Consider the following 12623-nt stretch of genomic DNA (forward strand, 5'->3'; position numbering starts at 1 on the left):
AACTATTACCAATATATTGCCTATTCAAAAAATTAAATAAATGTTATTTATTTTAATAATCCTTTTTATGTTTTTGTTTTATTATATATTTTAACATTTCTCTTTATGATAGATGACTATTTCTTTTAAAGTATGTCATACTGGTTCTAACTGCAGAGAACTGTATAAGATCATAGGCAAAGTTTATTATGGAAAAACTGGAGTCTGGAGGAGACAGTGTAATTGTGGTGGCACTGCCTGCCGTGCCCACAGTTCTGCTAAGGGAAGCGTCCTCTCATCATCCCCTGAAACGACATCAGAGGTGGCCATGTCTGGTCCCATTTGACCCATCTCCACACCTGACCCAAGACAGCCAGTCCATATTTCAGGCAGCAGCTCATGCTATGTCCAGCTCATCGTTTCATCGCACCAAAGTACAGAATAAATAAGGCACTCAGTAGCAAGAGAGGCGAGACCTGGGAGGAAGCACCTTAAAAGCCATGAGGAAAGACAGAGCGAGGGGCCATTGGCTGCGAACGCTGCAGTCCCTGGAGGTCCCAGGTCTGGTTCTGTGTCAGACCACGTGGCTCCTTATTCTCAAAGGATCAGAGTGATCTTCCGTCCTGTAAACACAGAGCCCAACTCAAGTCAGTGCCACGAATGGGATTAAACCCAGAGGAACTGAGGGGATGGGAACGGATTATAGTGCACTGGTGGGCACTGGGTGTGGGCAGCCCCTCCATCTCGGGATGGAATACCAATAGTCTATGGTGTGCAGTGGTTGGTTGGCTGATTAAGGTGTTGCTTGAATCTCCTGTTTTCAGACCGTGTGTCCAGCAAAATGAGTCTTTAGGGGAGTCCTGAAACCACCAATAACCCTAGAGGGTAAGAAATATAAGGACCACCATGCTGGATGGATGCTTTTCATCATATTTGGCAACTTGCAATGGGAAAAGAAAAGACTCTTATCCTGAATTGTTTGGCTCAAGGCCGAGAAGAAAAGTAAAGTGATCATTTGTTCCCTCATTCATTCATTCATTCACTCACTCATTCATTTAACATATATTTTTGAGGATCAATGTGGAAGACATTGCATTAGGTGCTAGAAATAAAATGGTGGGCAGAACAGATGGCACATGACCTCCTGGAGCCTTGGGCTAAAGGAGGAGACAGACAGGATCAAATCTCACAAATTAATATCACACTTCAAGGTCCATAAGAACAGTTAGGGAGAATAGAGCATGATTTGAGCTAGTCGGTGAGATTGGAGGTTTCCCAGGGGGAAAAATGCTTGAGCTGAGGTTGGAACTATGAGTGGGAGTCAGTTAAGAAGAGAGAGGATATAGCACAACCAGAAGGACCTACAACTAGAATATACAATTATGTACTGGGGCCTTTGGAGACAAGAAGAAGAGAGAAAAAAAAAAAGAAGGGAGAGGAGAAAAGCCCCTTAGAGGCAGAGGGGAAGGTGTGGGCAAGGCCTGCGCTTTGGGAGGAGGACAGATCCAGGGGATGTGGGGAGCCGGCTGACGCCAAGAGATAAGTAAATGCTAGTGAAGCTAGTCTTTGTATGTCACATTAATAAATTGTTTTCTTTACCCTAAATGGAATGTGGGGAGCAGATGACAGGTCAGTATAACCTACACTTATTGAGTGCTTACCATGTGGTGCCAGGTTTTCTTCTTAGAACTTGATACATGTTAACTGGTATATACCTCACAATAATCCATAATTATCCTCATTTTACAAATGAAGAAAATGAAGCACATGGAGGTTAAGTAATATGCCAAGTCAGTGTTATATGAACAGGCCAGAAATAACCCCTGAGTGTCAGCCTAAAGTGGCCCCATGTCGTTTACTTCTTCATAGCAAGCTGGAACCATTAGCCCAAAACCCAGTGGAGCCAAACTGGCTTGATCGGGGAGTGGAAGGTGGGATGCTATGCACTGAATGTTTGTGTCCTCCAAATTCATATGTTGAAGCTCTGATTCTAATGTGTATTTGGGGGTGGGGGCTTTGGGGGGTACTCAGGTCAAGAGAGTGGAGCCCTCATGAAAGGGATTCGGGCCGTTATAAGAAGAGGCCAGAGAGCTAGCTAGCTCTCTCTCCACCACGTGAAGGTGGCCACCTATGAACCAGGAGTCGGGCTCTCACCAGACATTGAATCTACCAGCACTTTGATCTTGGACTTCCCAGCCTCCAGAACTGTGAGAAACAAATTTTGTTTTCTAAGCTACCCAGCCTGGCGTTTTTGTTATAGCAGCCTGAGCTAAGACATATCTTCCCATGGCTCATGCTCAGCTTAGGAGGGATGTGGACCAGAGGATCCAAAACCTGTTCAGCCCAGAGAAAAAGAAATTAGCAGTTGTTATCAGGTCAATAGTGAGAGGAGAAAACAGTGGGGAGGAACCAAGTCAGTTAACGGCGATGCCTGGAGGAAGATGCAGTTCCCAAGCTTCGGGACCCAAGGGCCTTCGATCCCAAAGCACCTTGCGGTGCTGGTCTCAGCACAGTGCAGCCTTCCCGGGGCTCTTGTTATTAGATTTCCATGAGCCCACCCCCTTTCACTCCGTGTGAATTCCTGCTATACTCATCTGAGCTCGACCGAGTGGGTCTTCACAGTTTTCTCCAAACAACACAAACTCCAGGGCCAGGCCGCCCTCTCATGATAGAGTCAAGACAGCAAAATTCTTCATGGTCGCCACCAAACGTTCTAGTAAAGGCTCCTGATCATGCCATGGTTTCTCATCAGTTTTACTTTAGAGACAGAGCTTGTGGTGTGGGGACAGAGAGACGCCATATTGCTGATTTTTGAAGGGCCCAAATACCCCACTCTACTCTGAGTAGTTCTGAAGCATCCTGGGGTAATGGTTGTCCCAACACTCTTTCCTCAGCAAGTTAGGAGAGGGGAATGCATGCTGAGGGTAGATGCTGTCAGGGATGGTAGGAGATACTCCTACATCATTTATCTTTATAACTTTGTGTTACTGTAGATTCATTGTTCATTTTAATCGTATTCATTTCCACTGATGGCAGAAAACTTAATTTTGCTACCAAGACAATGCGACCCCTTCGATTTTACAATGGAGACAACTAGAAAGCTCTCTCTTGCCGTTCCTTTCCCTCGGTACCCCTGGCATGTCCCAGGAGAAGCGTCTGGGCCTTGGTGTGGGCCCCTTTCTTGCTAGATTCTGATGCAGGGCACAGTCTTAGGCGACAGGCACCATGCCAGCTGCCTCCCATGAGACATCCTCAGTCTCCCCACTTCTCTGTCTCCCCCAAGTGAGATCACAGGGCCTCCTGATTGGCTCATTCTCAACCAATCTCCACGCCCCTTTGGAGCTGTTGGGATATTCTCCTGTGGATTTGGAGACTGGGGGAGAATTGACAATCTCAGGTCCCTCACTTTTTGCCCTATATAAGTCTATATTATCTGAATATTTTTCAATGAGCATGTACTATTTTTTTTGTATTTTTTCATTGTGATAAAATATAACATAGAATTTACCATTTTAGCCCTTTTTAAGTGTACAGTTCAGTGGCATCGAGTCCATTCACAATGTTGTACACCCATCACCACTATTTGCACAGCGGTTTCATCCTCCCCAGCTGGAACTCTGTAACTGTGACACACAGCTGCCCTCTTCCCCTCCCCCGCCCTGGTGACCTCGATTCTGCTTCCTGTCTCTATGGTTCTGACTCTGCTGGATGCCTCATACAAGTGGTATCATGCGGTGCTTGCCTTTTGTGATGGCTTATTTCACTCAGCATCATGTCTTCAAGGTTCATCTGTGTTTTAGCATGTATCAGAATTTCTTTTTACTGCTTAGAGTGTGCTGTTTTTATAACTAAAAAATAGATACCAAATAGATACTTTGTGATGTTTTTAAAAGACCATTACAAAACAGAGCAATGAGATGTGCACATAGGGTCCCCCATTAAGTCTGAGACAGGACAAGACTCCACTAGGACATAAAGCTTTTGCTGAGTCACTGCAAACTAAACATCCTCTGTGACATGCTACCCAAGGGGCTTGTGCCAGAGTGGGATCAATGCGCTGGTCCCTTCCTCTAGAAAGCCTTGTTACCAAAAAATAGTCAGCTGACCTAGGGTGGTGACATGGTTGATTGACCTGAATTTATATTCTAGTGCAGGCTCCATATGTCATTTTGAGACTGGTAATCAAGTGGGATGGACTGGCCAGTCTGCAGGTCACACCGTGAACAACACTATTCCAGAAAATGCATTTTCCCCAGTCACAGGTATGATCTTTAGCTTTCAATGCTGATGTTAAATCTGATTACCCCTCTCCCCACCTCCTTCCTGATTTCCTAACATCCCGCCAGTGTATTGGCAGGGAAGCCAAATGATGTGAAGAACTTTCCAGGAAAGATTCTTCTTGGGCCTCTAGTGAGGTAACAGTTCTAATGGTTCACACAAGCAAACAGTATCAAGCCTTTCCATCAAGTGCTCATTGAGCAAGTGCTACATCGAGTGTTCAAGTGAAAGGCTTTAGATAGGATGTGCCCGTGTGTACTCCATGACCTTAGCTCGGTTCAAGTTGGAAGTTGGAAAAAAGAAGGATTCAAAAATGTTTTTAAAGTTAATTGGCTCACCTATACATAGTCCGTGCTCCGTAACAACGTCAACACCATCCGAGAGTGTTTATTACCTACATACTTAGTTGCTCAGAGGACTGTATGATGCAGACATTTATGTTACTCTGTGCTAGCACTGTGTCACCCTTTATCTACGTTACCCCATTTAATCCACAGGATGAGGCACTTTATAAGAAACTTGACTGCTCCAGCAATTCTGATATCGAGCCTGAACTGAGTTCACTCACCTGTTGCGCAGCAAGCCAATCTTTGACACCAGGGGTAGTGGAAGAAAGCAGGAATTTTATTATTATGCAATGCTGAGGAAGGAGAGAGGGCAGCTCACGCTGAAATCCCAAAGTCCCCAAAAAGCTAAAAGGAAGGGTTTTTATTTGGGGTTTTAGGGAGGGGTGGGGGAGCATATGGCCTTGCTGGTTGGAGCTTTCCTATCAGCCTGTCTTTGGCCTTGAGACTATTTGCAGAGAGGAGGAAGCCTGTGACCTTGCTGGTCAGCAGCTTTCCCACCAGCCTGCATCTCTTTGTGGGGAGGAGATAATGAATCCAGGTGCTTGTCCTTGGTGATGTCTCTTTCCACAGAGGACAGTGGATTCTGGAGCCAGGAAGTGAGGGAGTAAGCAGGGAATGAGTGTTTTGGTTTTAACCCCATATATGCCGGGTTTAATATAGGGAAACTGATATCAGGGTTGGTATCAATTCCACTCCTGGGTTTGTACACAAAAGAATTGAAAGCTGGGTCTCAAAGAGATATTTGCACACCCATGTTCATAGCAGCATTTTCATCATAGGCAAGAAATGGAAGCAACCCAAGTCTGTGAACTGATGAATAGATAAACAAAAAAATGTGGTATATACAAACACTGGAATATTATTCAGCCTTAAAAGGGAAGGAAATTCTGACATATGGTACAGTATAGACGAATTTTGAAGACATTATGCTAAGTGAAATAAGCCAGTCACAAAAAGAAAAACATTGCGTAATTCCACATATATGATCTACCTAATGTAGTCAAAATTCATAAAGACAGAAAGTAGAATGGTTGTTGACTGGGGCTAGGGGAGGGGCAGAAGAAGAGTTATTGTCCAATGGGTGCAGAGTTTCAGTTTTGCAAGATGGAAAGAGTTCTGAAGATGGATGGTGGTGATGGTTGCACTACAGTGTGGATGCATTTAATGCCATTGGACTGTACACCTAAAAATAGCTAGATAGCGAATTTTATGTTGTGTTTTACCATAATTTTTTTAATTAAAAAAACCCCGAACTCCACCATCCTGAAAAGAAAGAAAATGAAGAGCTGATACACCATGACTAAGGCACAGTGAAGGAGTGAAAACAGGGTCCTCAAAGTGTGGTCGTGGATCCCCACCACCAGCATCCCCAGGGAACTGGTTAGAAATGGAAATTCTCAGGCCCTACCCCAGACCCAGTGAATCAGAGACAGTGGGGGTGGACCTCACAATGTGTGTTTCAACAAGCTCTCCAGGGGATTCTGGTGCTTGCTAAGGTTTGAGAACCAGGGGGCTGGAAGAAGGCTCTCTCCTCACATTCCCTAATTTAATCAAATTCAGATCCAAGCCGAAACCCTCTACTCCATCCAGAAGAGCAAAGTCTTGTAAGTATCAAATGCTCATCGAAACTCTCTCCTGCATGGTGTCTCAATAAAGCACAGTAACTCACACGTAATAAACTCCCAGTAGATATAAATTCCAAGTTTTAAGAATGGAAGTGATGCTTTTTAAAACTATATTAAGGAAGATTCCTCTGGCCAGAGAGTCAGGTGTCAATGATGAAGGCTGCGGCTGGGGAGGTCAGTCAAAAAACCATCGGGCAGTTCAGGTGAGAGTTAACAGAGTCTTATCTGGGGAGAAAATTGTGGGATGGGGAAGAGGAAATGTTTGCATACAATTTGGAGGTGGTGGAAGTGAGAAGGTCAGACATGGGGGGTTGTAGAGCGGGCATTGCAAATTGCATCCTTTCTCCAAGCCAATCACATACTCCAGTCTGTATTTTGTCTCACTCCCTGCTTGCCCTGGGGAAAGAGTTTGGGATTTCACGGCTTCGCTTCATGTGTTATGTAACTCAATGAGCATTTGAGTGGGGCCATCGATGGGTTCCCTGGAGGGCTCTTGGCTAGAAAGAGCTCCCAGAAAAAAGCTGGAAAGAAAATATGGGTCTCACCAAGCTGGGGATTGTTCTGGAATGTGATTTGCCAAGTGAGACGGTCTCGGTCTCTGCCTCTATCAAAACAGGACTTCTAAGATTGACGGTTTCCCAAACGTTTATTTTCCTCACCCAAGCAATATCCAAGTGGCACAGCCAGGTCAGGGATTGGGGCCCACAGGAGAAAAATGACAAGAATTCTCCAACCCTTGCATCATGTTGTCTTTTGTAAACCATGCCTTTATATGTAGGAGCTTAGCCACAAACAGAATGACATGCATTCTAGACAAGAGGATGAAAACTCTATGGTGATATTATCAAAAATATTTTTAACAGAAAAATGACATTTTCCAGAGCAATATTATGTAGCATTTACCAATACTATATTTGCTTCGTATAGAGATTCATTATTGCTTTTCTGCAAAATAAAAAAAAATCATCGAAACTAGTGATTGTTTCTCAATCTTATTTCTCCTCTAAGAATAAATGACGAGGCACGATTTTGACAGAACACTCTTGAGAAAGGCAATGGTTGCTTGGCCTTTAAGGTGATGCCTGGTGCTAGTTTCCTGCGGCTGCTGTGAGAAAGTGCCACAAACTGGGTGGCTTCAAACAAGAGAAATGTATCGTCTTACAGGTCTGGAGGCTGGAGGTCCTAAATCAAGGTGCTGTGAGGGCCGTGCTCCCCCTGACAGCTGTAGGGAGCATCTGCTCCAGGCCCTTTTCTTGGCTCCAGGTGGATGCCGCCGGTCCTGGATGCTCCTTGGCTTGTAGACACAGCACTCCAGCCTCTGCCTCCAGGCGCAGCGTGTTCTCCCTTCACTTTACCTCCCTCTGTGGGTCTCAGTCTCTGTGTTCTCTCCTCTTCTGATGAGGACACTGGTTATTTTGGATTAGGGCCCATCCTAATGACAAACAAATGGCAAGCAATAGGATATACTGGAGTATATGAGGAAGCCATTTAGTGTAAACCTAATTTAGCCTGACCTTGTTTTTCCAAAAGGGTCTGCCATGGCCGTTGAGCATGCATTATCTATCTACTTTCAGCATTTGCTATGTCCCAAAGATGAGAACAAAGGCCCGTAAGATAAAGGTGTAACTTCCCCAACATTGGCATTTCCTTAAGGGTAAGCATCTCTCCCTAGGCTAGGAAGTGATTGCTGCACCCACGCTGTGACGACCCAGCTGGAGACAACAGACCTGCCACCCTGCTGTGTCCAATGATCGCTGTCCAACAGGGCAATCTTGTGACTATCATAAAAGAACATTCCTAGCATATGTGATACGTGCTCTTTGAGGGTATATAACCGCTCTGTGCACCCCACTTCTTTGGTGCCCTTCCTTCCTTGGGGAAGGAAGGCCTTGGGCTAAGCTAGTCCTCTGATCTGGCTCAAAACAAACTCACCCCAATTTTCATTTATAGATTGGTTATGGGTTATTTCCGTTGACACTTTGACCTCATCTTAACATGATTACATCTGTAAAGACCCTATCTCCAAATAAGGTCACATTCATGGGTTCCAGTTGGACATGAACACATCTCTCTGGGGACACATTTCAACCCATAACACCTGGTCAAACGGAAGTAAAGATACTTCAGCCTATTTCCTATGGGGATAAGTTAATCGTGTGACATTAATCAAATCATAGAGAGTCTCCAGGATTTTAGTCTTTCTGACTGCAAAGCGAGGGGAGCAGAAGAAATTGCACTCATTTCTCTCTCCTTGAGGACAAAAGTGTTCACTCAGCTGACTTGTTTGGAATCAGTTCCCTGCTGGGGATGAAGGCTCGTCGATGACTAGCCTGCCCAGCTGGGACTTAGATTGCTCAGTACAAATGTGAGAAGACCAGACCCCAGTTTTTGTATGTCTAGATCCAACCTTGGACTCTGGAAAGGCCAGAGGTCCAAAGGTTATATATTCTAATATTTCTTATATTTTAAAATCTGATTAGTTTGGTGATGTGACTACGGTCACAAGCAACAGCTGGTCAAGTCCTCCTCGTATCACATGACTCTGACCTCCACCTCCGCCTCCCTCTTCCACTGGGAGACCCACTGGGAGACCCACTGGGAGAGGGGAAGCAGGCTCCTCTGATTACACTGGGCCCACCCAGATAATCTGGGATAATCTCCCCATTTTAAATATTTCCTTGGAAATAGTAACATATTAAGAGTATTTCTGTAGACAAAGGAAGCTAGCCAGTGTTTGTTTAGAAAATGACGGCCTTTAAAATCTTTCTAACACTTCATGTTAAGCATCAGCGTGGGCTGTTACTCCACTCCTTAATATATATATACATATTTTCTAAATTTTTTTCTTTTTAATTTTATTATTATTACTATTTTTTTTATTGCAGTAACATTGGATTATAACATTATCTAACTTTCAGGTGTACTTCATAATACATTTTTAATTCTGTGTAGATTACACCATGTTCAACACCCAAAGACTAATTACAGTCCATCACTACACATATGTACCTAATCACCCCTTTTTCCCTCCTCCCTCCCTCCTTCCCCTCTGGTAACCACCAATCCAATCTCTGTTGCTATGTGTTTGTTTGTCGTTGTTTTTATCTTCTACCTATGAGTGAGATCATATTTGATCGTATTTGACTTTCTCCCTCTGACTTATTTCACTTAGCATAACACCCTCAAGGTCCATCCATGTTGTCACAAATGGCCGGATTTCATCATTTCTTATGGCTGAGTAGTATTCCATTGTGTATATATACCACATCTTCATTATCCATTCATCCCTTGATGGGCACCTAGGTTGCTTCCAAGTCTTGGCTATTGTGAATAATGCTGCGATGAACATAGGGGTGCAGGTATCTTTACGCATTCATGTTTTCAAGTTCTTTGGATAAATACCCAGCATCCACCCCTTAATATATTAAGTGAGTTGTGATACAGTTTTTTTAACAAATAATTAGTCTAAACTAAGCCTAAATCTGATTGCATACTATTCTTTTTTTCTTTATTGTGATAAAATATACATAATGGGAAATTCACCAGTTTAACCATCTTTAAAGGCACAGTTCAGTGGCAATTTTCTGGGGGAAAAACAAGCAAGATTCCAAAAGTGACAATCAGTGACTGATAAAAAGCTAAAATATTATCAAAGAATTTTATGTTTAAAGAAAAATTTATCCTAGCTCAGATGGTGAACTTTTCAAACATCCAAAGAACAATATTACCTAGGCCAAATAAAAAGTTTCAAAATATATGTAAGCATGAAAAACTGCCCAACTTATTGAGCAAAAGTAGTATAATGTTATCAACAAAGTTCAACAAAGATAGCAGAGAAAAAAAATCAATCTCACTTATAAATCTGACCTGTAAATTTTACAGAAAGAGTTAGCAATTTAAATTTATCAACATTTGTAATATCAACATTTGTAATTAGTCTTTGGGTGGTGAACATGATGCAATCTACACAGGAATTGAAATATAATGATGTACACCTGAAATTTATATAATGTTATAAACCAATGTTACTGCAATTAAAAAATAAATAAATTTATCAACATATTTTAAATGTAGCTTTTATATTCAAATAAGATTTATCCAAGGGATGAAGGATAATTAAATATGAGAAAAATCTATAAATACATTATATTACAATACTTGGTCAAATTTTTAAATTATATCATAATCTTTAAAGATTTCCCAAAAGTATCTGACATTATTTAATACCCAACCTAATTTTTAGGAACTTTTTTAGAAGCCAGCAATTTGAGAACATTTCTTTAACATGGTCAAAAAAATCTATCTTAAACTGGATCAACAACATTTTTAATGATAAACACTAGAGGCGATTTCATTAAAACTAGAAATCAACATACTAAAGACGGAAGGAAGGAAGGACAGAGGGAGAAAGGGAGGGGGACAAAGAGAGCTTACTCTTTAGTATTCTTGCTCTGGAAACTCTGGTCAAGATATTAAGAATGAGACATCTTAACATACCCACTAGGTCATCAGAACATGGGTGCTACATTCTCCAGCTGAGTTTTACCAGTAATAAACGAACATTTTTGTTCCCGTCTATCGAACTCCTGGATCTATCTCTGAACTCCAAGCAGCAGAGAGAAGCCATAAGTGATTACACTCAAACCCCAACAGTAGACGTTTTTATTATCCTTATTTTATAGAAGAAATTGAGGCTTGGGGAGATTAGGCAACATAAGAGAGCACGCATGGCTATGTCTCCAAGACAGGTCCCCGTGTTCGTACCTGCTGGGCACATGTGATGTGAACAGCGCCTTCCTGAAATTGCACAGTGCACAACCTCCTGTTCCACACTGTGGCTGCAACGGTCCTGGTGCCTCTTAGAAAGAGTATCCTAGGAAAGGAATTGCTGGGCCATGGGGTAGGCAAACACCCAGCTTTACAAAATAAAGCCAGACAGGCTTCCAGAGCATTTGTCAGTCTAGAGTCTTATTAGTAGAGTACAATGCTAAAGAAAAACTTATTCTGACACTTGTTAAAGATGGTAAAGAAGACTTTATTCAAGAGACCATTGCAACGGGAGTTTTGCACTAAAGGATAGAGATCAAGCTCAACTCTGAATACAGGGACAAGTGTGGATTGATAACAAAGAGAAGGGTGAGGTCAACGGAGGGAAACTTACTGAGGACTAAAATAATTTGATTAGGAATTGGAGAAGATAGCAAGGGTGGGGGATTTTCGCTAAACTGACTCATCAAGATTCTTACTGGACTAAGAGGGCTAAGGACACAACTCAAGGTCTGGACCTAGTCTAGAGAGGGCTCAGAGGAGCCTGACTCAAGGATGGGCAAGAAGAGTCTTTGGGGGCCAACCCCATGGCTGAGTGGTTAAGTTCGCATGCTCCACTTTGGCAGCCCAGGATTTGCTAGTCTGGATCCTGGGCACAGACCTATGCACCACTTGTCAAGCCATGCTGTGGTGGCATCCCACATAGAAGAACTAGAATGACTTACAACTAGGCTATACTGGCGATTTCAGGAGAAAAGAAAAAGAGGAAGATTGGCAACAGATGTTAGCTCAGGGCCAATCTTCCTCACCAAAAAAAAAAAAAACCAACCCCACAAAAAACAAAAAAAGAGAGTCTTTGTTGGTAAGAGATTCCTTTGATCCACATCTTCATCAGCCTGCCACATTGTCCTCCTAGGGGACACCCACGGAGCAGCCTACACTTGCCGGGGTGAGTGGGTTTCCTCTGAGTCAAGTAGAAACCTCAGAAGGTAGCTGGACTGGCACTATCTCACTCCTGATCAACAAGCTGTCCTGTCAGGGGTGAACCCCAGCAGTCACAGGCTGCTGAGGGTACCACTGAGGGCAGGCCTGAAGGGGGCTGGAGGGGGGAAGTCGGAGCTGTGTTCCACTTCATGATCACGCTGTGGGCACGCCTCTCCTCGGAGCACCAGGACCAAGAAGCTCTTTTTACTTATAAGAGTAACAGAAGAAATCAAGAGAAGAAAGTTTGATAAAATGCATTATATGGAAATTTAAAACATCTATATATCAAAATAGCAAATTAAAAGACAATCAAATCAGAACACAGTTATAATAAATACGACCAAGAGAAAATAGTCTTTACATATTAAAAGTGTGTACAAATTGATACAAGAAAATCATGAAGATTCATATAATCTAATGGCAAAATAGGCATATAAAAAGAAAATTTCCAATATTCGTTAAATATCTTTTGAAGAATGATTCTAACCAGGAATTTCTCTTTTAAGAATCAACCCCAAAGAATCTGAAATACAAAAGTAATTGTACAAAAAGGTTCATTTCACTACTATTTATAAGAGAAAATTGAAAACAATAAACAGCAAAGATATACAAGTGATTAAACAAATTGTGATAGACTATTAAA

This window comes from Equus przewalskii, chromosome 32 (assembly GCF_037783145.1).
Source record: "Equus przewalskii isolate Varuska chromosome 32, EquPr2, whole genome shotgun sequence".
In the NCBI taxonomy this organism is placed as follows: Eukaryota; Metazoa; Chordata; class Mammalia; order Perissodactyla; family Equidae; genus Equus; species Equus przewalskii.